Source organism: Onthophagus taurus, chromosome 11 (assembly GCF_036711975.1).
Source record: "Onthophagus taurus isolate NC chromosome 11, IU_Otau_3.0, whole genome shotgun sequence".
Taxonomy (NCBI): domain Eukaryota; kingdom Metazoa; phylum Arthropoda; class Insecta; order Coleoptera; family Scarabaeidae; genus Onthophagus; species Onthophagus taurus.
In genome coordinates, this window is record NC_091976.1 from 10,287,028 (window position 1) to 10,311,644 (window position 24,617).

Here is a 24,617-nt window from a genome sequence, read left to right on the forward strand (position 1 = left end):
GGCGCTCTACCGGCAGCACGTTTGGCAAGCCTGTCAGCGTGGTTGTTACCCTTGGAGCCGGAATGCCCCTTAACCCACTGGATTCTGACACGATTGTATTTCGCGGCCTTCTCCAGTGCTTTGTGACAATCCATTACTACTGCAGACGTTATAATAACTCTGCTTAGAGCTAAAAGAGATTGTTTACTGTCTGTGAAAATAGTGAAGCACTTACCCCGCTTGTTGGATTCAACAATGCAGTCGGCAGCAAGTTTAATAGCAGTTAGTTCCGCTTGTATGACGGTGGTGCTAGACCCTAAAGGTTCCGAGAGGCGAATCGGGGGATCGTGAGAGAATACCCCGGCGCCTGCACCATTTCGTCCTTTTGAACCATCAGTGTAGATCTTAAAAGTTCTTCGTTCATCTACTACTGTGGGACTGACGTGGGTGAGGTACTTCTTTGAGAAAACATATTTTGCTGGTCTGTGATCAGTCTTACACTCGAGTAGGGGTGTGTCTAACACTGCTTCCCTCCAGAGTGTTGAACTGCTGCCAGCGTCCTCATCCTTCATAGTTCCTACTGATTGTAGTCTTTTCATGGTTACCAACGCCACTTCCTGAATATGTAGGTTGAGTGGTGGTAAATTTAACATGATTTCCATGGCCGCGGTGGGGGTTGATCGCAGCGCACCTGTAACATACAGACACGCGAGTCTCTGTATTCTATTAAGTGCAGTGGTGGCGGTAGACCTAGAAGTTCTAGTCCACCATACCACCGCACCGTACGTTAGCATTGGTCGAACAACGGCGGTGTAAATCCACAGGGCTATCTTGGGAGACAGACCCCAAGTCCTCCCGACAGCCCTCCGGCACTGGCCGAAGGCGACACAAGCTTTATTAACTCTATTGTCTAGGTGGGATTTCCACGTTAGTTTACTGTCTATTATTAAGCCCAAGTACTTAACTTCAGTAGACAGTTTAAGTGGAGTTTTAGCGAGCGTTGGCAATCTAGGATTGCCAATGTTGCGCTTGCGTGTAAAAAGAACCATTTCTGTCTTCTTGGGATTGACGGAAAGGCATTGTTTATTACACCAGTTCTCAATTAGATTGAGTGCTTCCTGCATCCTATCGAGGAGTACGTTAGCGTACTTGCCTCTAATGAGGATTGTCAGGTCATCTGCGTAGCCAACGGTTTTAAAACCGGCTAGTTTTAGGCGTTTCATGAGGCTATCGAGGGTGAGATTCCACAAAAGTGGAGAAAGTACCCCCCCTTGCGGACAGCCTCTAGTAACAGCCCCTTGAAGAGTGGCTTGGCCAGCTCTTAGTTTGACGACCCTTTGTCTTAGAGTGCTCTCAATCCAGCCGCACAGGGCCAGAGGAACGTTATGCTCTAGCAAGGCGTCGTTAATTCCGGAGAAGGTAGTTTTATCAAAAGCTCCTTCCACGTCAATAAAAACCCCGAGGGCGGACTCTTTGTGGTCCAGCGCACCACCGACGAAACTGATCACTGAGTGAAGAGCCGTCAGCGTGGACTTTCCCTGGGTGTAAGCATGTTGATTAGAGTCTAGTGGCCTGCTGCGCAGACAAGAGTCTCTAATGTAACGATCGCAAAGCCTCTCCAACGTTTTCAATAGAAAGGAGGAGAGGCTAATTGGTCTATAGGACTTCGGAAGGAAGTAATCTTGCTTACCCGGTTTAGGTATAAAGTTGACCGTGACTTCACGCCAACTTCCCGGTACATAGCGGAACGCCAGGCATCCCTGGAAAATACTCTTCAGGTGCGGTAGCAGGTCATCCAGTCCCCATTGTAAGAGGGCCGGTGATATCCCGTCCGGTCCTGGAGTTTTGAACGGCGAGAACGTATTCACAGCCCACCGTATTTTCTCCTTCTTGCAGATGACTTTGGCCAGAAGCCATTCATCAGCGGTAGGTACGTGAATTTTCTCTTGTTGGACATCGTTAAAGTTGTCCGAACCTGAGAAATGAACAGTCATTAAAAGCTGTAAACTGTCTTGAAGGTTGTCGGTATAAGAACCGTCTTCCTTCTTTAGTATGCCAATACGTTGAACAGGGCTCGAAGCAAGCACCTTTTTTAGGCGGGAGACCTCTGCAGAGGAAGTAATTTCCTCGCAAAAGTTCTTCCATGCTTCTCGCTTTTTTCGACGAATGGTTTTTTTAAAAGCTGACAGCTTCCTCTTGTAGAGGTGCCAGTCAGAGTCGATCCTGGAGTCCTTAGCTTTGTTGAAGGCAGTCCGCACCTCTCGTTTCAGTGAGGCAAGCTCGGGGCACCACCAGATGGTAGCGCGCCCAGATACCTGCTCCCTACGGAGGGGACAAGCCTTTTTATAGGCAAGGATCAAGGAATTGTGTAGAGACTTTGAATAGTTCTCTAGCTCGCAGCTGTCCACTGGTTTTCGTCGACCGAGTCTAGTCAATAACCCAGATAGTGTAGACCTGAACTTATCCACGTCCGTCCTTCTGGGATTGCGACTCAGTTTGTTTACGATCTTAGTGTTTCCAAGATCAAAAGTAATCCACCTGTGGTCCGACATTGAAACAACGTCGGAAACCCTCCAGTTGTGGATTGATTGTGAAATATTAAAGGAGGCTAGAGTGATATCAATTACCGACTGACCTTTCGCAGTTACAAAGGTCGGTTCAGTGCCTCGGTTTAGTATGTCTAAATTACTGCAATAAATAAAGTCTAAGAGGGCCTTACCTCTAGTGTTGTCATTCGCACTACCCCAAGCCGTTGAGTGAGCGTTTGAATCACAGCCGATGACAAGATTCCATTTACCTACCCTAGCGGCTTCAACCAGTCGCACCAATCCTTCGGATGGTGGCAGGTCCTCAATGGGGAGATAAACAGATGTCAGCAGAATGTGTTTCCTTCCGGTTGACAGTAGAACGTATCCTAACGGTCGTCGCATCTGTGTCCGTGAATTGGGGCATCAGATAGCTCCGCACATGTTTAGGTACGTAAATGGCGGTTCGAATCTTCCCTTCCCTGGGGCAGCTGAAAATAGAACCGCTTAAACCACTGAGTCCGCAGACCCTGGATTTATTAACCCAGGGTTCTTGGATCAGTGCGATAACGTTACTCATCATATCGAGGTGACGACAAAGGGTGGCAGTTGCAACCCTGCTATGATGCAGGTTGCACTGAACCACCGTCAGATCGTCCCCCTCCTCTGGTACATCACCTCTGCGTAGTCCCATCATTTTGGCGTCGAGGTGTCAGCCGAGGGGAGAGCCATCTTTGTAAGGACCAGTTTGGATCATTACGAAGATCTGACTCCCCCTCTTCAACATCTCGAAGCTACTACGATTGTGGTACGAACACTATCGGGGTGCGTCCGCTTGATCGCCGCCTACAATCCGCCGAATCGGCTACAAATAATTTTGACAGCGCATCTGAAGTGGATAATTCTTCTGAAGAGTATGAAGACAGTATTGAGACATGTATAGAAGATTTTTATGTTGGAAAAGACAATGTCAAAAAAAATAATATTAACATGATAAAAGATGTTTCAGGTCCTACTTGTGGTGTAAAAAATCTTAGTGAATTAGAACTATTTCAAAAAATTATCGATAGTATAATGCTTGAAAATATTGTGGCACATACAAATACTCATATAGAATCTCTGAGATCAAATCGTGATTACACACGAAGCAGAGATATCAAAGATACCAACATAAACGAATTATTGGTTTATTTGGAAATACTTTTCTTAATAGGTATTAAAAAGTCACGTTTTGCCAATGTAAAAGAAATTTGGAGCAGTGATGGAACAGGCATTCAAATTGTTAGAGCAGTGATGAGCTACAAACGATTTTTGTTTTTAACTCGATCTCTCCGCTTTGATGATAAAGTTACAAGAGTGGATAGGCGTAAAACTGATAAATTGGCAGCAATTCGGTGTTTTTTCGAGAAATTTCTAGAAAACAGCGTCTATCAAGTTAGGTGAATTCGTCACAATAGGCGAAATGTTGCATCCTTTCCGAGGTAGATGTGCATGGATATGTACATGTATATGCCAAACAAACTCGCTAAATATGGGATAAAAATATATGCACTTTGCTATGCGAAAACTTTTTATACATACAACATAGAAATTTATTGCGGCAAGCAACGAGATGGTTTGTATATGGTATCTAACAAACCGATGAATATTGTAAAGCGATTAGTGAAACCAATAGAAAATTCAAACAAAAATGAAATTACTACTGTCCACTACTATACCAGCGTAGCTCTAGCAGATTATTTGCTACAGAAGAAATTAACACTGAATAAAAAAGAATAAACGAGAAATCGTCTAAGATTACTTGAAAATATCTCTCTCTCCTCTCTCTCTCAAATCCTTCAATACGTTTGGGGCTGCGTGCTCAAATCACCTGTGCCAATCAACTGTTATTGTCTAAATGTTCTGAATATTGTCTTACCTTTTTTATATTCGATTAACACTGTTTTTATACAAAAATGTATTGAGAAATCACTTTTACAGAGAACATTGACATATGTTGAAAAAGCTACGAATCGATATTTATTGACAAAAAAAACAACACGGAAAAACTTCCATGGATATACAAATTAACTTTTAAAATTAACCGCCCTCCTTGCCGTAGGCAACTAAAGAATACAAATACAAAATGAAATTGAATAAAATTTAAACATGAATTGAGTATTGAGCTTTAATCGATGTCTGGCAGCAAACAAATTTTCGTGAGTGGCCGTGTAAGGGTGGTGGTTGGAGTCTTCACTGTAACGACACGTTCGAGGCCATCTGAACCGGCGTGTAATTTGATGATTCTTGCCAGCAGCCATTTTGAAGGCAGATATCGTTTATCCTGGAGTAAAACCAACTGTTCCTCTCGAGGTAAATTTTTCGATTCGAACCATTTGGTGGGGATTTGCATTTTTTGTAGATAAGAACGTGACCAATTCTTCCAAAAGTCATCGATCATTTTCCGTAAGTGTTGCCACCGAGAGAGACGACGTTAAGTGCAGTACCAGTAAGAAAATGTCCTGGCGTAAGAATTTCATAGCTGTTAGGATCATCAGATAACGAACAAAGGGGCCGTGAATTAAGAACCGCTTCTATTTGAACTAGTACTGTACTAAATTCTTCATAAGTTAGATATTTATTGTTTGCGAAAGGGAAAGTATCAACGAATAATTTTTCGAATGGGGCGTCTAGAGTTTCAGTTATCGATAATAATGGCACATCGGGTCTTCGGTTGTATTTATCCCTGCTACATGTTTCACAGGCTTTAATAACCTTGGTGATTGTTTCTTCTATTTTCGACCACCAGTATTTCCGTTTGAGATGTTCTAAAGATTCTTGTATCCCACGATGGTTCGTCATTCCTTCGCGATACGTTCTTACTATTTCGATCATCTTTGCTTCATCTGAAATAACTTCCGCTTTTCGTAGGCACCTGATTATCCGTGGTCCTCTCTCTGACATTTCGATATTATAAACGTTACACATTTTCCAGCCATGTAGTTTTTATATAAATTTAGAATGTGTTCATATTGGTTTTTTGCTGGGATTCGTACCAAGTGTATGGCGTTATCTCCTCTTGTTTTGATTGTAATTTCTAATCCATTTCCCAAACTCTCTGTTATAATGAACTGCGTCTTTTTATAGTCAATAATAGTGTCCTGGATTTCAATCGATTTCTTTGGATCTACTGTCTGTGTAGTATGAATAGTATTATTGTCAGAATTTTCTTTATTTTCTTCTATCCGACGTGTTGATCTTAGTTGTATGGTTGGTCTATCCGATATTTTTATTTCTCTTCGAGCAATTCCTTATCCTATATCAGGGATAGCTAGAGGTGCAGGTGAGTCAATCAGTGAAATTGACATTTCGCTCGCTATTTCTAATAATTCTGTATCGTCAAAATTTGGTAGAATGCTATCTAGATCGCTCTGTGTAATTACATTCAGATCGTTTAATGTGTTGCATCTGCATTCGTGTTGGCTTTGTCCTTTTTATAAACGATGTCAGAATCGTACTCTTCCAACTTTATTCTCCAGCGCATTAGTTTGGAGTTGGGCTCTTTTAACGACCCAAGCCACACTAACGGTCTATGATCCGTGAAGATTGTAAACTTCTTTCCATACACATACGGTCTGAACTGTTTGACAGCATAAACTATCGCCTTTCTGTCTCTGACAATGTTCGAGACACGTAACAAATAGGCTGATCTTTTCCAATTATGCCCTGTGAAAGAACAGCTCCAAGAGCGATATCTGACGCATCTGTTGTCACAATAAATTTTTGGTAAAGTCTGGGCATCTTATTGTTAGTATAGGTTCATTAGTAAGTAATCCTGTACACTGTTCGAATGCGGCTATGTATGTTGAATCTTCGATGTTGATTTTAGCGTTTTTCTTTTGACAAGATGTAAACGTCTAAAAATCTCTAATAAATTTACGGTAATATCCCAGTAGTTCGAGAAAACTTTTGATTTCGGTTTTTATTTTTGGTAAGGGGAATTATATGATTGCTCAAATTTTCTCTGGGTTAGGTTTAACACCCTTGTCTGTTATAATATGTACTAAATATTTAATTTCTTTCTTGAGAAATTCACATTTTTGTAGGTTAATTTTAAAATTAGCTGAATTTAAACGGTCGAAGACTTTAATTAGTTTTTGTATATGCTCTTGCAGTGATGAAGAGTAAATAACGATATCATCGAGATATACCAGGTATGTGCCTTCTAGTAAACCACGTAAAACTTCGTCCATTAGACGCTGGAAGGTAGCCAGGGCGTTTTTCAATCCGAAAGGCATTCTTTTAAATTCGAAATGGCCCTGTTCGGCACTGAACGCTGTTTTTTCTCTATCTTCTCGTTCCATTTCGACTTGGTGGTAGCCTGATGCCAAATCGAGAGAGGTAAAATAGTTTGCCCTGCCCAATTTATCTAATATATCGGCAATGTTTGGAATTGAATATTTGTTTTCTATAATTCTTTTGTTTAGTCCTCGGAAGTCAACTACCATTCGGTTTTTTATTCTTCCGTCTTTTTGGGTCGTTACGATATGGACAGGTGCGTTCCAAGGCGAAACGTTTTCTTTCACGATGTCTTGTCGTAGTAGTTCCATAGTTTGTTTTTTTGTTTCTTTTTTTGTCTCAATTAGTTGACGATAATTTCGAACATAGATGGGTCCATTATCTTTTAGGTTAAGACGATGTTTCATTTTATGAGCAAAAGTTAATTGTCGTCCCTCTATATAGAATAAATGTTTGTATTTCGATAATAATGCTTGAAGAGCCTTCTTTTCTTCTAAATTTAGATGATCCACTTTCAAATTCTTTTCCACATTTTTTCTTGAAGTGCCGCTAAATGGTTTTGATCTATAAAATTATAACCAATGTTTATTTCTTCTTCAATTTCGCTTACTGGTTGCACTTTTACAGGGGTCGGGTTCAGACAGATCGGGTTTCCACAGTTGTTTGTAACAAAAATTTGCGTTTCATGGTTTTTTACTTCGACGAGTGCTTCCGGGATAATTACGTTGTCTGTATCATCTTTCATTACAGGAAACAAAGCTAAGCCATTTTCAATGTTAGTGACCTGAAAACTCATTAAGACTGTAAAACTCGACTGACATCGAGTTGATGCAAAAACCTCCTATGGTTTGCATCGCCGTATGTTGGGCTACCATGGGATGTGGTCTGACAATGATTCGCATTGGCGATGCAATTCGCTGCCATGTATTAAAAAGAAAACTGTTTCTGGGTGTTATAGTTAGTAATTTCCAGGGCGTAACCTTCTGCTGTCTCAATATCGGTGGGCTGTCGTAGTTTAACTTCTAAACCAATGTTGGGATTTATCAAGTCTAATCCAAATAGATAAGTTCTCAAAGCTATCTGGTTAATAATAATAATAAACTATATTTATTGGTTCACATAATAACAGTAAATACATTGGAAATATACAAATTAATTCGAAACAATGAACCAAAGAGAATTGAGTCAGTCTGGCTAGCACCAATCAATGGTGTAAGCCTACTGTTTTTCATCAGTCCTCAAATTAAATTACATACTACTAGTAGAAATTAAACTAAACGGCACAATACGATGTATGTCGATTCGGTCCGCGTAGCGTAAATTACTTAGGTATTTGCCATCAATGTTTATGCTTTTTTGGGTCCAATCCAGTTGCTTAAATGCATTCTCTAGGACTGTGATGAACAATTTGGGTTCAACATTGTATCGCCTTGTTTTACTCACAATCAGTACTTTACTACTTCCACTCTCTTTAGTACTTTTACGCAATTTTACCGTCATTGTAGCATTCTTGTAGATGTTATAAACAAGTTTGGTGTATCGATAATCGACTCTGCATTCTTGAAGTGCTTGCAAAACAGCCAACAACTCAATTTAAGTTAAATTTTATAAGTACCTCTAAATACCCATCTTGCGTGAATACTCCCGAGTTTACGAGGAAATTCACCCTTGAAAATAAATACTCGGGTATTTAACAACACTGCTATTCTGGCTATAGATGATACTCTCCTAGTTATTCTATAAAACGGATTTGCACACCATCGTATAATTTCATATAAACCAAACAATCTTTTATCTAGATCTATATTAAACAAAGTCTTACTGCGGATATTTATGTTGAGCTTTATATCTTGTGATATGGGTGTTGCTGCATGCTTAAGATACGCTATACGACATAAAACTTCCCTAGATTTTGGAATATTATAATTTCTATAGCTTGGTATGTTGTTTTCAACGTCAGCTTTTTGCCATTGTTTCCACATCATATGGAAATGTTGTATTTGAGTTTCAATTTTACTTACTACCAGATATGCGTGTTATAACGATATCATCAGTATTAAAATCTTTTATATAGGTTTTCATCTCGTGCAATTAGTCAGTAGGTTTTGAATAAAATTATACTGAGATGATGTATATGTTTAATTTATTTTTCTATTCCAGGTTTCGGGCCCTGCACGTCATCAGTAGAAATCCTACAATATACATACATCTCAAAATCGTTCTAAAACCAAAATTAAAATCAACTTACGTCATAAAACCTTTACAAAAGGTAACATTTACAATTTAATACATTAATGAATAGATAGTGATAAACTAGAATTATAATTAAAGAAAGGTAGTTGTCGATTGAATTGTCACTAGTTTTCAAACATTAAAAGCACGGTACAGCTAAGGTTATGTTGTATTACAATCAGTAACGTAGGTATCCTGTCGAAGGACTTCGCTAAAACTTTGAAAAATAAAAATAATTCTGTAACATTGGGTTGGGTTGGGTTGCCACCTAACTCATGCTTCTCGTCCACTTGCACAGGGTTTAGTTAGTTGTAATTTTATTATTCTTCGGGAAAGGATTTTTTAAACAGTTGTACAATGGTGTGTACATAGGCACAATCTGCTCATTCAAACTGACTATCCGGGTTGTTCTTGATAAATCTGTTTATTTCGTAGGTTTCAATCATCTCCATAAGATTACTTTTGTTAAGTTGGTGTAGGAGTTTTTTGTTTTTATTTTCATTGATGATTGATTGATCATTTCAAATGATGATCGTTGAACATTAGGTGTCTTCCAAAGTTCGACTTTGAGCTGTTTTTATGTTCTTTTAATCTCGTTCCTAGGCTTCTTCCGGTTTGGCCAATGTAGGTGGCGGAGCAGGAGACGCATTGTAACATGTATACTCCGCTCTTTGATAGGATGGATGTTTTTTCTTTATTGTTAATTAGTACATCCTTTAGTGTTTTTGTTTTTGAAAAATACAACATACCGTTATTTTATTTCTATTAAAAGTTTTCTTAATATCAGTTGAGATGCTTCCCGGAAAAGTGATCGATCTGTATGTGTTTTCTCTATTTATCGTATCGTTCGTTAAGGTAGTTATACTTTCCAAGGTGAATCTATTTTGGAACTTTGAAATTAGTTTTCTCATTTGGTTTTGTGGGAAGTTATTGTCGTCGGCAATTTGTTGTATCATTTGAATTTCTCTCTCCAATTCTTGTTGATTTAGTTCAGATATAGTTCAGCTGTGTAGGTATGTTCTTAAAGGCGAATTTGTGGGAAAAATCGTGGTATGTCATATGGAATAATGGTGTTTGCTTGCGTTGGTTTTCTATAAATTGTAAATTTCACTTTGTTGCTTTCTCGATGGAGCGTAAAGTCTAGGAAGTTAATTTTGTTGTCATTCTCCATCTCAATTGTGAACTTTATTTTAGGATGTAGGTTGTTGATGTATTCATGTAAATTGGTAATATGTTGATCATCCTTCATAAGTACAAGGATATCATCTAGATATCTTATCCAGGTTATTATTTCTCCTTTAAATGGGTTATTATTATTAATTACATAATTTTCCTCTAATTCATTCATGAATAAATCGGCCAAAATTCCACTTAGGGAGGATCCCATCGGTAGACTACCATCGAATTGGATATATTTGTTAAATACATATACAAAAGTTTTGTTCCATACAAATTTTGAATAGATCGTGAATGGCGTTTGTTTTGTTGTTATTCCCTATTTCTGTTTTTATTGAGTTTTTAAGGATTACCAGGGTTTCATTGATAGGGATGTTTGTGTAGAGGTTACTCACATCAAATGATAGCATTTTGAAGTCCCTTGGTAAATTAATCTTCTTGATAATCTCCGGAACTTGGTTTCGACTGTTGATCGTGTGTTTTGGTTTGAAGTTAAGTACATTTCTGATAAATTTCTTTAATATTCTGAATAGCTTGTAAGTACTAGAATTAATTGAACTTATAATTGGCCTGATGGGCATGTTGTGTTTGTGAATTTTCGGAAGTGCGTACAATTTTGGCATTCGTGGGTTCGTTGGCAGAAAGTTGATTTTGTCAGTTAAGAGTTCTTTTATAATTTCTGTGTTTTTCTTAATCAGTTGTTTTACTCTTTTATGGAAGTTAATAGTTGGATCCTTTTAGTGTTTTAAAATTGTTTTCTTTGAGGAAGACCTCTGTTTTATCTACGATTGGTCTTCTGTAATAATGATCATTCCAGCTCCTTTGTCAGCAGGGGTAACGATTATTTGTTTTCTTTTATTTTTCGTCTGATGTTTTTTATTATTCTGTGTTCTTCCAAAGCTTTCCTCTTGTCTCTTTTCAGTAACATTTCTTGCTTTTTCTCTTCTTTCACTAGGATAGGTTGGATTTCCTTTTTAATGACGTTCTCTTCTTTAAGTCCTTTTATTGTTGTCTGTATTTCAATTGAAATCATTGGTAAATTTGGTTTGGTTTTAGGGGCGTACTTAAATCCTTTCTGTAGTAATCTCTTCTCCTTTTCATCAAAAGTCAAAGAAGTGAGGTTCGTGAGATGAATTGGCGGAGGACTAGGAATGTGAGGTGTTTACAAATATATAGTATATTTCCATAAATGCCTACTGCATGGAAAGCGTCACATAAAAGAAAAACATTGTATTTGAACGCGCGACAATAAGCCGGGCTCTAAAGACGGGTGCTGGTTGCAATTAAAGAAGATCGTAGAGACAAATAAATATAATTTTAATAATTCTTACTCTTTATGTTTCCCACCCACCATACAAAAATATAAATGTGAAAGGATGTTAATTTAAAGCACTAGCCATGTATACTAAAATCGCGAATGAAACTAAAACTATTACAGTGTGAATGATTGTTGCAGAATGAACGAATCTTGCGGAATACTTGAATTACACTACAATTTATAACTTGGACGCCCCTCAATAGAGGGCGATTGATCGTGCCCGAACATTCTCCCCGGCAAAAGAAGACGTTAATAATAACTGTTAATTGTGATTATTTACGTCGGTAACGGGCACAGTTTTGTTACCGGGCGCGTGAGGAACCCATTGTTGGTTTTGACAGCTGCCACTCTGACAACACCGTCCTCTCCGGGAAAGATTTCGGTAATCCGTGCCAATTTCCAGTGTAGTGGAGGTGTTTGCTCATCACGTATGACAACCAAGTCCCCAATTGAAAGATTCTTCGTTGGCAAAGTCCACTTATGCCGTTGTTGCAACGTGCTGAGGTATTCGGCTGTCCATCGCTTCCAGAAATCCTGGATCATTCGCTGGAGCAATGTCCACCTGGTAAGCCTATTTATTGGAATCTGGGTAACATCAGAATCTAAAACAATAGAAGTAATTGGTTGGAGACACAAGAAATGACCCGGAGTGAGAGGCTGCATGTCGTTGGGATCCTCAGTAATGGCTGTGAGAGGCCTTGAATTTAAAACAGTCTCGATCTGCGTCAGAATCGTGTAGATCTCCTCGAAAGTGAGTTTTTGATCTCCCATTACTCTCACCAAATGACCCTTGACCGACTTCACCCCCGCCTCAGCAAGGCCGTTAAAGTGAGGGGCACCAGGAGGATGAAATTTCCATTCAATATCCAAACTTTCTCCCGCTGCCTTAGCCATTTTTCGGATTTGATTTGCTGCTCCAATAAAATTAGTACCTTGGTCAGATAGAATAAGGGAGCATCTGCCTCGTCTGGATGTGAATCTCCTCAATACAGCGATGAAGGCCTCGGTGGTAAGTTCTGATACTAGTTCTAAGTGTGCGGCTTTGGTGGCCGTACACCCAAATATACAAAAATAAGATTTTACAGACCGCGCTCCTCTTGTACGGTGGAAGATGGTGTATATTGGTCCAGCAAAATCAATCGCCACCTGAGAAAAGGCCTTAAGTTGAGAGACTCGTGTTGTCGGAAGATCAGCCATCATCGGTGCATACAACTTCGGTTTACAACGAAAACATCTGAGACATCTGGAGAGGAGTCTGAACAGCACACTTCTGGAGTGGATAATCCAGTAATGCTGCAGCACCAATGCTTGGACAGTTCGTTGTCCCGGGCGAAGGTATCTTTTGTGAATGTTTTCCACGATTACTTCACTTAACCGGTTGTTCTTTGGTAGCAAAACTGGATGCCGATGATCAAACGGTATAACAGCATTTTTTAACCGACCACCCACCCTGATTAAACCATCCCCATCAAGGAAGGGAGCTAGTTTTCGAACGGGTTTAGCAGGCAGCTGATTGGTTTCAATTTGTTGAATTAATTTAGCGAACTCTTGTCGTTGGATGAAATACGTTGAATTTTCTTAATTGAGGAAAATTTATTCAGAAGGTAATCAATACAGTTACTTTTAATTTCAACGTTATTGATAAGTTGTACTTTAGTTTCAGGAATTGTATCAGAAAGCTCAAATTTATGAAGAAAGGGCGAAGGCCAATTTTCTGGTAGATCTAAAAGCCATGGAGGGCCTTTCCACCACAGGTCAGATTTTATTAACTGGTCAGGAAAAAGGCCACGTGAACTACAGTCTGCCGGATTGTACGATGACGGAAGGTCTCTCCAATGAGTAGCGGGTAAGATGTTTTGAATATATGTTACACGGTTGGCAACAAAAGTTTTCCACCGGCTTGGAGAAGCTGCAATCTATGATAGCGTGACTTGAGAATCCGACCACGCTGTAATTGAGTCGATTGTTAGTAATGAAGAGATAGATTTTCTGATATTGTCGAGAACATCAACAAGTAAAACCGCACTGCAAAGTTCGAGCCGTGGGATCGATAACTGTTTAAGAGGAGCTACACGAGCTTTTGCATAAAGAAATGAAGTGGTGACAGATTTATCTTGACCCTGACATCTCAAAAATGCCACTGCGCAATACCCTTTCTGCGAGGCATCATAGAAGGACACACATCCCGCATATAGAAGAAGTAAAAGCTCAATAAAGTCTCTGTCCACAAAACATTATTGTATTTGAGTCATTATTGACCCAGTCTTGGTCGTACAAGGGTTAAATGGTATAATAAAATAATATTCTTACCTATTGTGTGAACGCATGGTGCAATACTTTTTATACCTACATCGCTAACGTCTTGGTTTAACTCCTACAATCAGTATTATTTTTAGTAAAGCAAACATCCACATAAAGAATCTATGACTTACCTTCATGTATCCAAAAAATATTTAGTATCTTCTTTGAAGTATGAGGAGAAGAAATTCATAGCAGAGATTTTTTAAAGTTAAATAAAACAAAGTGTGTGATTTTTTATGACTCTGGCTCATAAATCATGCTGAATTTGACCGATGACATGGATTATGTTGGCTTGCAGGGCCGACGTTATTTGTGGCTTATTCGCATAGATCTGCAACTTAAGAAAACCCAACATGAAAAATGAAAGTGGTCAAATCATTCGATCTCGGTGGCCAGTTCACATTTCCTCCACGTAAGATGACCCTGCCCTGAAATTGCTTGTGCAGAATGTCCAATGTGACATGAGCTGTGTGGCACGTAGCGCCGCCAAATTAAAATTCGACAAGTTGTGGTCTGCGAAAGACCGAGTTGTTGTTAGCGACGCGAATTCAACTGCCTTGGATTCTCCTGCACACTCTCACGGACAGCGGCGATGTATTCGACAGATCTTGCGTTTCGTCGCCGTACAGGTGTTGGTTTCTTGTTTACTGAACCAGTAGCCTCAAATTTATTCACCACACTGCGAATAGTCCTCTCGGTAGGACGATTACGACGACCGTAAAATGGTGAAGCGTGCGGAACGTTGCCCGAACAGAGAACACCCATTTTGATAAAACAATTTTATCATTTACACGTGTTGTTGAACGCTATATCCGTCCATGATGAGTTGGAAAAACAGATTGAATCTGACAGATGTAGCGTCAGCAATGGCTGCTACCAACTTCAAGGTTCAGAAGTTCCTAATGAAAGACCCTTTATGTAAATCTTTTTCGATCATGTTCAATTTCGGCTCAGTCTTTTTTACACCTATGCCAAATTCGATAATTTTTGCGCCTTCGACGTAAGTCTATTTGAGAAACAGCTTAAATCTTTGTTGGTTAATTTTTTAAAATGCCATTCAATTGATTCTAATTTAAAAATCACTGGCCATTCACTTAGAATTTCGTTGATTGTAGACGGCTTAACAATATCATTAAGGAACTGCGTTTGTGCTGGATAAGTTTGTACAAGTAAATGGAAGAAATCTTCACCAGTATCAACCATATTATTTAAAACGTCCTTATTTGTAGATATGTTCGCATTAGGATCTATATTTGGTTGCCATTGGACACAGTCTGACATAATATTTGTCTTTCTTTTAGACAAGCGCGGAGGAACTAATGGTGAAGAAGAATTGAGTTTGTCGGGTCTTCTTAAATAAGATGCTCGTCTATGATTCTTGACAAATCGGAAAACTAATTTAAATACAAATAAATAAAGCAAAAATGTGTATAAAAAAGATACAAATTACAACATGGGGGCCTTGAAAGGACTGCCTTTCAAAAAAAAAAAAATTAGTGAGCATATGGGAGGGGGAAGCGCTAAAGAAAACATATAACAAATTATTTGATTGTCTATATCTAATAGACAATCACCTAAGGTAACAATAACAAAAAAAGTAAATAATATTAAAATTAGTACTAATTTGTCATTGGAAGCGGGCAAAGTTTATTGGTTGGTCGCTTGATAATCCCGTTGGTGGTGCGTACGGTAGCAAGTCTTGCAATACCATCGGATCCAGGGTGTAGAGCGATAACGCGACCATATAACCACTTCAATGTTGGTAAGTTGTCATCCTTTATTATATCCTTTACTACAACCAATTCATCAATTTTAAGATTCTCTGTTTTAGTTGACCACTTGGATCGGCGTTGGAGTTCCGAAATGTATTCCTTTGACCAACGCTTCCAAAAGTCTTGCTGAATTCGTTGCGTATATTGATATTGGGACAGCCGATTTAACTTGACGTGATCCAGGCTTGGATCTGGTGGGGCCGAAAGCGTTCTCCCAATTAAGAAATGCGCAGGAGTTAAGGGTGTTAAATCATTGGGATCCGTGGACAAGGGTGACAAAGGGCGAGAATTTAGGATAGCTTCAATTTGAATCAACAGCGTATAAAATTGTTCAAAGGTAAGTATTGCGTTGCCAACGACCCGCTTTAAATGATATTTGGTTGCTTTAACGCCTGCCTCCCATAAACCGCCGAAATGAGGCGAATTAGGGGGAATGAATGACCAATTAATCGACTCATTCTCAATCACATCGGTTAATTGATTGGAACCTTGTAGGAACGTTCCTAACTCGTGAAGCTCGCGATTCGCGCCGACGAAATTGGTACCGTTATCCGAAAAAATCTGAGACGGCTTTCCACGGCGACCAACAAAACGCCGCAGTGCTGCAATAAAACATTCAGAAGTCAAATCCGACACCAATTCAAGGTGTATAGCACATGTTATAAAGCATACAAATAGACAAATATAGCATTTTGAAGTTTTAGAACCGCGACCTTTTCGATCTTTCAAAAGAAACGGGCCAGCGTAATCGACGCCGGTGGTACTGAACGGAGGTGCTGGAGTAACACGTTGCGATGGTAAATCGCCCATAATAGGCTGCGACACCCGCGGTTTTACTCGAAAACAACGCATGCAATTAAAGATTACCTTTTTGGCAAGATTTCTCCCCCCAATCGGCCAATACCGATCCCGTATTGAAGCTAGTAAATGTTGCGGACCTGCATGAAGAAGTTGTACGCGTTCGTGTTCGAAGATCAACCGCGTTAACACGTGTTTACTATGAAGTAGCATCGGGTGCTTTTTATCAACGTTATAAGACGAATTGCGTAATCGACCGCCTACGCGCATAATACCAGTGTGATCAAGAAATACGTTTAATTTAGTTAGTTCGTTTTTCTGCGGCAAACTGCCCTTGCCACTTAAATGATTGATTTCATCCTGAAATGAGTCTCGTTGACTACATTTGATTAGGTAAATGTGCGCTTCATTCAATTCCGAACATTTTAAAGAACCCGTTCGTTTATCAGATTTATTTGAACAATTATTAATGAACCGTAGACAATATGCTATTACACGTTGTAGCCGAAATAGGGTCGAAAAGCGCGTGAACGGAATAACGCATTCTTCAATTATAGTAGCTTTTAGAACGTTAACCTTTATTTCCGGTAAACTTTCAGAACGAAACGTTCTACGTGGCCATAACGACTCATCTTGCTTTAACCATACAGGATCACACCAATATATTGTTAAATCCGAGAGGGCTCCCGAGTCTATACCGCGTGAAACGGGGTCTGCGGGGTTGTGCTCGGTTGAAACGTACCGCCAATCAGACAATCTCGATAAGTCAAGAATTAATTTACTAGGATCAGTTCCTAGCCATCCTGTCAGAACACTAGAGTCCGTCCAGTACACTACTCTTTTAATTTCTAGATTTAAAGCTGTTCTAACTTTATTAACAAGATCGGTAAGTAACAAAGCACCAAGCAGTTCTAATCGCGGAACCGTAGTAGGTTTTATTGGAGCCACTCTGGATTTTGCGCATACTAATTGAACCGAACAATCATTATAAGAATTAGTAGCTCGTAAGTAAACACAAGCTCCGTATGCTTTAATTGATGCATCTGAAAATCCATGTAGTTCAAATTCATTCGCATTTTTTAACGAAATATGACGTAGAATTTCAATGGAATTTAATAGAACTAACATGTCACGAAATTCACACCAACGTGTGTAAATTTGATTTGGAAGTGAAACATCCCAATCCAATCCCTCCTGCCAAATGTGTTGAAGGATAATTTTGGCCCTTATGATAACAGGACTCAATAACCCTAACGGATCGAAGATTTGAGCTATCTCAGAAAGAATAGATCGTTTGGTAACCCGTGCCATAGTTGTGTTTTTGCTAATGTTAAATTTAAAAACATCTTTCTGAGGATCCCACATCAGACCTAACGTACGCGTATTTTCTCTACGTCCCATGTCTATTATATCTTCCGCTCTACTATCTGATACACAACGTAATATTGCGGGATTGTTAGAAACCCATTTATGTAGCTTGAAACCGCCCGCATTCAAAGTTAGTGATACTCCGTCAATAATGTACATAACTTTCTCAACTGAATCCGCTCCCGTAAGAAGATCGTCTACGTAAAAATGATTCTTAATAACGTTAGCAATCACTGAATCGGAGCTTTCTAAACCTAACTGCTGTAAACAGCGAGTCGGTAGGTAACTTGCTGATGCTGTACCGTAGGTAATAGTGGTTACTCGTAAACCTCTATTGGAAGATTTTCGGAATCGCGCCATAGAATACGTTGGAACCTTAATTGTTCCGTGTTAACGAGGCATGCACGATACATTTTTTGAATATCTGATACTACAACTATGCTATATTGTCTGTACCGGACTAGAGCGCTAAATAGATCTGGTTGGATAGTAGGACCCACAACCTGCAAATCGTTAAAAGAATAACCGGTGGATGTAGAGCACGACGCGTCAAACACTACTCGTAACTTTGTGGTTGCGCTTTTTTCGTTTATAACACCATGGTGGGGTATATAGTAATTATTTTTATCTGATTCCTGCGGTGCTACTACCCTACGCATATGGCCTAATTCAGAGTACTCTCGCATGAATTCGCGATATTTATTACCGAATTCTGGTAATCGCTTGAATTTACGCTCCATACTTAGTAAGCGTGTTTTGGCATTGTGGTACGACTTGCCCAATTGATGAAGTTCTCCATCGATTGGAATTGTAACTATGAATCGGCCGTCATCCGTTCGCAAGGTCGTTTCTTGAAAATGTTTCTCACAGAACGCGTCAGATTTCGATAGCGAAATGGGTACGTTCACCGACTCAACTTCCCAAAAACGCGTGAGTTGTTCGTGAAGTTTTGATGACTGTGCGCTTTGAACTAAATTGCACTGGATAGAAGGCACAGCGCTTGTTTGAACCGGACCCGAAACAATCCACCCGAACTTTGTATTTTGTATAACCGGTCCATCATCTAATTTGATTTGACCTATGCACAACAATTTCCAAAAGTAATCTGCGCCTAGTAACATATCAATACTATTTGGGTCATAAAACTCAGGATCAGCTAAGCGTAGGTGAGCAGGAATCTTTAACGAATTAACATCGATAGCGAACTGAGGCAAATTACTAGTAATTACTGGAAGGACAAGACACGTAACTTGAAGTGAAAAATTAGTACAATGCGAATGTATTTTTAGCAAACATGAACTAGAAATTGTAGATTTAGATTGAGTTATTCCCGTAACGCTGATATTTGTTTTTGTTTCAGGGAGATGCAACCTTTCGCGAAGATCTGTCGTTATGAAGCTACTTTGACTACCTGGATCTAGTAGTGCACGAAATGTGTGTTTTTTATTTCGCCGATCAAATGCATGTAAAGTGACAGTTGATAATAAAGTTTGTACAGTTGTTAATGAACTAGATGTGAGAGTTTGTAATTGTGTTGTTGGTGATTGTTGCGAATCTGAACGATTATATGTGATATGCAGAAGGGTGTGGTGTTTAGATTTACATTGTTTACATAGACCCGACCTACATTGATTAATAAAGTGACCCAATCGAAGACAATTCATACAAAGTTTCAATTTTTTTACTTGCTCTATACGTTTTTGTATGTTAAGTTGAAGAAATTCAGGGCAATGTTGAAGATTATGTTCGGCCTTGCACAAAACACATTTTATTGCATCTATCTGCCTTGAAACTACAAATGATCTAGCTTTAGTAGCTGACTGATGTTTAACTAACGATTTAGACGCCCCTTTATCTTCAAGTGATTCTAATAAATCAGCTCTACCTTTTAAGCAATCCAATAAATCGTCTAATGTGGGTTTATCAATCTGTATTTTTTGATGTTCCCATTCACGGTTTGATTCAAAATCCAATTTAGTGGAAACTAAATATACAATTAATGTGTCCCATTTATCGGTGGGTTCCTTTAATGTGTTTAATGCACGTAAATGTTTGCGAATGTTATCAATTAAAGTGCGTATTACATTCGAGTTAACGGAAGTAATTCTTTCCATTTTAAAAAGTGCCTTAATGTGATTTTGCACTAATATTCGAGGGTTGTTATATCGACTGCAAACTAAATCCCAGGCAACATCATAGTTTGTATTGGTAATTTCTAAACTCGCAATTACTTATCGAGCTTCACTCGTTAAAGTTGATAACAAATAATGGAATTTTTGAACGTCATTTACAGCATGATTATTATGAATCAATGACTCGAAAATATCGTGAAATTCCAGCCATGATTCGCTATTTCCATTAAATTTAGGTAAATCAATTACCGGTAACTTTACGCATTGCTCCGGAGCAGGACTGACAATGAGAGAAGAATTGCGAGAATTTTTGCTATTTGTTAATATACGTTTGGCTTCTGCAGTGCTTGCGTAAAAAGCCGTCTCAAAATTTTCGCGTTCTAACGCTTGCACCTCCCCGTCGGCGCTTACTAAATCAATGTTCTCCTGAATGATTTCGAAATCACTAATTAAATTAAGTGCACGATCGTACCGTTGTTCCAACTCAAAAACCCACGTCTGATCGAGACTACCCTTATCATCTAATTTCGATTTAGTAATAAATTTTGAAAAATTAGTTAGCTTGCCTTTGACAATGCCACGTTTTTTTATTAAAGTTTCTATTTCCGACATGATAATACGTAAAATGAACGCAACGCAATTGATTCAAATTTAAGCAAGGGAAAAGGAAATGGAAAAAAAGGATTATATGCTTACGACACGCTCAAACTTAAAGGGGGATGCTTCCGGCCCGTGGATAACGTGTCCCGACGAAAGTTCTTCCGAATTTCCTTTGAATTCCAGCTCACCAAATTTTTCCTGTTTGTGTTGCTTGGCAACCACGACTGATGATAATCTCAAAAACGACGATAATTAATTTTATCCGGCTCGAAGGACCATGTTGAATAATATAACGTATGTTATAGCGCTGGTTAACACTTCTTCGTAACGAATAACGATTTGCTGCCTTTTGTTGTAACGAATTATTTATTGATTATAACGAAGGTACGACACGACTCAAACGACGCTCTTACAAAAATCTTATTATTAGTGACGCGCTTGTTGTCAACAACAACGAAAACAAAACAAAAACTTCTTATTGCTATGATTCTTGACAAATCGGAAAACTAATTTAAATACAAATAAATAAAGCAAAAATGTGTATAAAAAAGGTACAAATTACAACACGGAACATCAACGAATATTTTACGCACATTTCAAAACCTTTGAAGGTATAGCTTCTTTTACTTCCTTTAGTTCATTCATAACTGTATGCACAATATCAGTTGTTATACTTTTCTTTCTTTCGCCTTTAGCACATATATCCAGCATGTCCGTTGAAATAAGTGCTCAGTATTTGCAACCACATTTACATTTTTCATTTCGCCGTAAATGGAGTTACTCCGATTACTATTTTCACAGGTTAGAAGGCGACATATCCAAATCAGACGTAAGTGATGCTTGCAGGGAAATACTATTTTCATTTGTAGATTCTACTCAGATGGGGATCCCCTGTTCACTTTCTTCCAAAAGAATTAACGTTTCATTTTGTAATAACCTCAATACTTCACTATCGTCTATCAAAGTACCATCCGACTCTAATACAAGAACTTTTTCATGAATTTGAACTTTCTGAGATGCTGGAAACAGTAATTACATAAAGCAAGTTTAGGTACATGTGTAGCGGTTTTTATTTTCATTTTTCGTAATTTCATTGTTTTCATAATTTAACACCATCTATGGTTGATTTGACGTAAGATTCGATGCATTATTAGTGATTTTTATTATGTTATGATTGATTGGGGTGGAGGATTTATTTCCGTTTAGATATTGTTTTCGTGGTTACAAGTGGTTTAACTAGTCGTCTTCGAACCGTTGTGTCTTTGGGTTCGATTGAGGCGTCTGATTTTTAAATGGGCTGATACCACGTTTTTGAGATAAGAGTGTCTTAAAAGAGTTTTGCATCGGTGTTTTGGCAAGATTTTTCTACTTTGTCAGCAATCTTGGACTTGTTGCCAAGTGCGTTTTATTGGGTCAATATATCGCTTGATTAAATTTTGATTGGTTGAAAATGATGAGACCATCGGTTGGGAAATGCAAGTTCGATAGAATAATGTTAAATTAGGATTAGATCGATTTAAGTGGTAAAATCGAAAGCACTGTTGGGAAGCACACAACAATAAATATATTTAGTTATACCAGTTGTTTCAATCACCAACCCAAAAACGGAACTTAGCCACCATAAGTTCCAACAAAGTGGTGTCAGGTGTGGGGTAGTGATTGAAGAAAAGACAACCATATAACAACAAAACTTAAACCGCTGGAGCAAATAGCGATAGTCATAAAAAACAAAGGGTAAACAACGAGCAGCTAACGAACAAAAAATTCGAGTTCAACCGATCATCCCTTGGGACCGTTACCAGTGCCAGTTTAAGTGTCTGTGAAAAGCAGTGAAAAGTGCGAGCATAGCAGTGAACCATCGCTGGATCGTCTCTGAATTGTCTATGGATAGTCTCTGAATTGTCTATGGATAGTCTCTGAATTGTCTCTGGATCGTCTCTGAGTCGTCCCTGGATCGTCTTAATCGCGTAAATCGACTCTTATTTCTAGTCTTATTTCTTCATGTAACTTTATATGTCCGGAGAGAACGATAACTCCCTTCCTAAAGCCGATTTACTCGTATTAGAAGTAATCGATCAAAAATCATGCCTCTCCAAGTAGACATAGCACCAAAGATGATACCAGAATTTCGTGGTAGTTGCGAAGAACTTCATAAATTTATCGCGTGTTGCGACATCGTTTGCGCCACATGTACCACACGTGCGGATAAAGAATTGTTATTGAGCGTAATTAAAACAAAGCTGTCCGGTAATGCATACAATTTAATAAAGTGTAAAACATTTGCATCGTGGGAAGACCTTAAAGTAATATTACAAGAGCAGTATCGTGAAAAAAGAACCCTAGCGGAAATTCAAACCGAACTTAAATTCGAAACAGCAACCGGGGAGGACATTAGATCATTCGCGAATCGATTGGAAAGGTTAAGTTTAGATTTAACTGATGCTTGTATCGCTAGTCATTGGTAAGAATCTGCAGATATTATACAAAATTAAAATGCAAAAGCAGTATTGAGCGCATTTGTAGAGGGATTGCATGGATCAATTAAACTTATAATTAAAGTGAGTAGGTTTAGTAAGTTTAAGGAAGCTGTAGAAGCCGCGGTAGAGGAAGCACGCGTAAACAAAAGTTCAAAACCAGTAAATTATTCGAATTTGCAAAATTCCAAAGCCACAAAGAAATGCTACAACCGTGGAAAGCCCAATCATATAGCTGCCAACTGCTGTTCAAATCTCTCTTTGCTTTTCCCAAATATCCTAGTTCGAATTCACAGTAACCGGAAGTCAAACGAGAATTTCAGATCAATCATGCCGCAATTATTTATCGATATTGCAAAAACCTAGGGCATACAATCGATCAGTGGAAAAAACGGCAATTTAATAACGCACGACGTCAGAATAACGGGTTTCCGGTTACTAATTCTAATTCTTCAACATCGTTGCCGCAGAATACTTCTGCACCAGGTCCATCCGGAGTTAATCAACATCATAACATTCAGAATTCGGGAAACGCGTCGGGTCGAGTCGCGTCTGGCAGTGTGATTCGAGCGCAAGATCTCAAAACTGCCTAGAAATCAATGACACATGTAACATTTCTAACTCCGAATCCGCCTCTGTCTCTGCATTTAGCGCTAATTTTAATTCTAACTTCAATTTCGCTGAATCTGCTAATTCCATTCAAACAGACAGTTGTCTCCGTCTGTTGTAACTATTCCACTCGACATAGCCACAAACAAGGTCGCTAATCGTTTATTAGACACGAGTTCTGATATCACTGTTTTAAAACTCAATCGCACCGACGATAACTCGTTCGTTGACACAAATAATAAACTCCGACTTAAAGGTATAACCGATGAAAGTTGTAACTTCCTTGGGTTCTTGTGAAGCTAAATTTATCTTAAATCACTCAGTTTCGCCTACGCATACGATTCATATCGTCCCTGATAATTTTCCATTATCCTACGATGGTATCTTAGGAAAAGATTGTGTAATAAAATTCCAAGCCATTATTAATTATTCAATCTCGATGCTAACATTCAAAGTAGATGATAAAATATGTTCGTTTAAAGTTTCAACTGTCGATTTGGTCAACATACCGGCTCGCACCGAATCCAGAGTTTTGATCCCTACTAATTGTAACGGACCTCAGTTATGTCTCCAAAAGGAGCTGAGTCCAGGCGTAATAATTGGTAACTCAATCACATCTCCTCAAAACGGATTTTGTCCGGTCACTATATTAAATTCAACAGAAATTCCGATGGAAGTAAATGTACAGCAAATAGAATTCGCCAATTTAGATAATTATGATATCCTAGAATTTCAAAACGATACTAGTTATTCGCGAATTAGACAGATAGAAGCTAAAATCTATATGGAGCACCTAAATGTTGAAGAACGCAATTCACTTTTAAACATCTGCATAGAATTTTCCAATTTGTTCTACTTAAAAGGTGACATTTTAACCCATACCGACGCAATAAAGCTACAATTCCTCTAACTACAAACAAGCCAATATTTGTTCGACCATACCGATTGCCAGAATCTCAAAAAGACGAGCTCAAGTCCCAAATTCAAAAAATACTTTCGGAAAACATTAGTGAAAATAGCAAATCACCATATAATTTTCCAATTTTAGTGGTTCC

The 24,617-nt window shown here is 38.7% G+C and overlaps 3 long non-coding RNA genes across 3 annotated transcripts in view; 2 read left to right on the forward strand and 1 right to left on the reverse strand.

The window, feature by feature from the left end:
• Nucleotides 1–24,617, reverse strand: part of LOC139431697 (uncharacterized) — a 193,526-nt gene that overhangs the window by 16,349 nt on the left and 152,560 nt on the right. The window lies entirely within an intron of this gene.
• On the forward strand, nt 12,549–14,343 carry LOC139432194 (uncharacterized). The gene is made up of 3 exons (XR_011642066.1): nt 12,549–12,843; nt 12,901–13,112; nt 13,166–14,343. It is a non-coding gene; the product is annotated as an uncharacterized lncRNA (long non-coding RNA).
• LOC139432193 (uncharacterized) lies at nt 15,648–19,674 on the forward strand. Its single transcript, XR_011642065.1, has 2 exons — nt 15,648–15,918; nt 19,108–19,674. It is a non-coding gene; the product is annotated as an uncharacterized lncRNA (long non-coding RNA).